General features: G+C 38.2%; 1 non-coding gene and 10 pseudogenes across 1 annotated transcript; all 11 read left to right on the top strand.

Annotated features, from left to right (window-relative positions):
• Positions 1–93, top strand: part of LOC148439091 (5S ribosomal RNA) — a 119-nt pseudogene extending 26 nt beyond the window's left edge.
• A 116-nt stretch (positions 94–209) lies between these two features.
• On the top strand, positions 210–328 carry LOC148439090 (5S ribosomal RNA; annotated as a pseudogene).
• A 116-nt stretch (positions 329–444) lies between these two features.
• On the top strand, positions 445–563 carry LOC148439089 (5S ribosomal RNA; annotated as a pseudogene).
• A 116-nt stretch (positions 564–679) lies between these two features.
• LOC148439088 (5S ribosomal RNA) lies at positions 680–798 on the top strand (annotated as a pseudogene).
• A 116-nt stretch (positions 799–914) lies between these two features.
• On the top strand, positions 915–1033 carry LOC148439087 (5S ribosomal RNA; annotated as a pseudogene).
• Positions 1034–1148: 115 nt separating this feature from the next.
• LOC148439086 (5S ribosomal RNA) lies at positions 1149–1267 on the top strand (annotated as a pseudogene).
• Positions 1268–1383: 116 nt separating this feature from the next.
• LOC148439085 (5S ribosomal RNA) lies at positions 1384–1502 on the top strand (annotated as a pseudogene).
• A 116-nt stretch (positions 1503–1618) lies between these two features.
• Positions 1619–1737, top strand: LOC148439084 (5S ribosomal RNA). Its single transcript, XR_015876382.1, has one exon. It is a non-coding gene; the product is annotated as a 5S ribosomal RNA (ribosomal RNA).
• Positions 1738–1852: 115 nt separating this feature from the next.
• LOC148439083 (5S ribosomal RNA) lies at positions 1853–1971 on the top strand (annotated as a pseudogene).
• A 116-nt stretch (positions 1972–2087) lies between these two features.
• On the top strand, positions 2088–2206 carry LOC148439082 (5S ribosomal RNA; annotated as a pseudogene).
• A 116-nt stretch (positions 2207–2322) lies between these two features.
• Positions 2323–2441, top strand: LOC148439081 (5S ribosomal RNA; annotated as a pseudogene).
• Positions 2442–2500: the final 59 nt, after the last annotated feature.

Here is a 2500-nt window from a genome sequence, read left to right as displayed (position 1 = left end):
GCCCAATCTCGTCTGATCTTGTAAGCTTTGCTGTGTTGGGCCTGGTTTGTACTTGGATGGGAGACCACCTGAGAATACCAGTTGCTGTAGGAAATTTTATACAGCCAAAACATTCTTTTCTATTACATTTTACATTTAATTTTTTCAACTTATCAATGAATTTACTTGAGTTAAGAAGTAAAAGAGGTCTAAAGTTAATGTTTTTGAGCACCTACTGCCAAACCACACTGGACATGCCCAATCTTGATTGATCTTGGAAGCTATGCAGTGTTGGGCCTGATTAGTACTTGGATGGGAGACCTCCTGGGAATACCAGGTGCTGTAGGTAATTTTATACTGCCATAACATTCTTTTCTATTACATTTTACATTTAATTTTTTCAACTTATCAATGAATTTACTTGAGTTAAGAAGTAATAGAGGTCTAAAGTTAATGGTTTTGGGCAACTACAGCCAAACCACACTGGACATGCCCAATCTCGTCTGATCTTGGAAGCTATGCAGTGTTGGGCCTGGTTAGTACTTGGATGGGAGACCACCTGGGAATACCAGGAGCTGTAGGCAATTTTATACTGCCAAAACATTCTTTTCTATTACATTTTACATTTAATTTTTTCAACTTATCAATGAATTTACTTGAGTTAAGAAGTAATAGAGGTCTAAATTTATTGGTTTGGGGCACCTACAGCCAAAGCACACTGGACATGCCCAATATCGTCTGATCTTGGAAGCTATGCAGTGTTGGGCCTGGTTAGTACTTGGGTGGGAGACCACCTAGGAATCCCAGGTGCTGTAGGTAATTTTATACTGCCATAACAGTCTTTTCTATTACATTTTACAATTAATTTTTTCAACTTATTAATGAATTTACTTGAGTTAAGAAGTATTAGAGGTCTAAAGTTAATGCTTTTGAGCACCTACAGCCAAACCACACTGGACATGCCCAATCTCGTTTGATCTTGGAAGCTATGCAGTGTTGGACCTGGTTAGTACTTGGACGGGAGACCACCTGGGAATGCCAGGTGCTGTATGTACTTTTATACTGCCATAACATTCTTTTCTATTACATTTTACTTTTCATTTTTCAACTAATCATTGAATTTACTTGAGTTAAGAAGTAAAAGAGGTCTAAAGTTAATGTTTTTGAGCACCTACAGCCAAACCACACTGGACATGCCCAATCTCGACTGAATTTGGAAGCTATGCAGTGTTGGGCCTGGTTAGTACTTGGATGGGAGACCACCTGGGAAAACCAGGTGCTGTAGGTAATTTTATACTGCCATAACATTCTTTTCTATTACATTTTACATTTAATTTTTTCAACTTATCAATGAATTTACTTGAGTTAAGAAGTAATAGAGGTCTAAAGTTAATGCTTTTGAGCACCTACAGCCAAACCACACAGGACATGCCCAATCTCGTCTGAACTTGGAAGCTATGCAGTGTTGGGCCTGGTTAGTACTTGGATGGGAGACCACCTGGGAATACCAGGTGCTGTAGGTAATTTTATACTGCCATAACATTCTTTTCTATTACAATTTACATTTAATTTTTTCAACTTATCAATGAATTTACTTGAGTTAAGAAGTAATAGAGGTCTTAAGTTAATGGTTTTGGGCACCTACAGCCAAACCACACTGGACATGCCCAATCTCGTCTGATCTTGGAAGCTATGCAGTGTTGGGCCTGGTTAGTACTTGAATGGGAGACCACCTGGGAATACCAGGTGCTGTAGGTAATTTTATACTGCCATAACATTCTTTTCCATTACATTTTACATTTCATTTTTCAACTTATCATTGAATTTACTTGAGTTAAGAAGTAAAAGAGGTCTAAAGTTAATGTTTTTGAGCACCTACAGCCAAACCATACTGGACATGCCCAATCTCGTCTGATCTTGGAAGCTATGCAGTGGTGGGCCAGGTTAGTACTTGGATTGGAGACCACCTAGGAATCCCAGGTGCTGTAGGTAATTTTATACTGCCATAACAGTCTTTTCTACTACATTTTACATTTAATTTTTTCAACTTATCAATGAATTTACTTGAGTTAAGAAGTAATAGAGGTCTAAAGTTAATGCTTTTGAGCACCTACAGCCAAACCACACTGGACATGCCCAATCTCGTCTGATCTTGGAAGCTATGCAGTGTTGGGCCTGGTTAGTACTTGGAGGGGAGACCACCTGGGAATACCAGGTGCTGTAGGTAATTTTATATAGCCATTACATTCTTTTCTATTACATTTTACATTACATTTTTTCAACTTATCAATGAATTTTCTTGAGTTAAGAAGTAAAAGAGGTCTAAAGTTAATGTTTTTGAGCACCTACAGTCAAACCACACTGGACATGCCCAATCTCGTCTGATCTTGGAAGCTATGCAGTGTTGGGCCTGGTTAGTACTTGGATGGGAAACCACCTGGGAATACCAGGTGCTGTAGGTAATTTTATACTGCCATAACAGTCTTTTCTATTACATTTTACATTTAATTTTTTCAACTTA

Source organism: Taudactylus pleione, unplaced genomic scaffold (genome assembly GCF_031769625.1).
Source record: "Taudactylus pleione unplaced genomic scaffold, aTauple2 ptg001778l, whole genome shotgun sequence".
In the NCBI taxonomy this organism is placed as follows: Eukaryota; Metazoa; Chordata; class Amphibia; order Anura; family Myobatrachidae; genus Taudactylus; species Taudactylus pleione.
The sequence above is the reverse complement of the archived record's forward strand: the minus strand, read 5'-3'. Positions and strand labels throughout refer to the sequence as shown.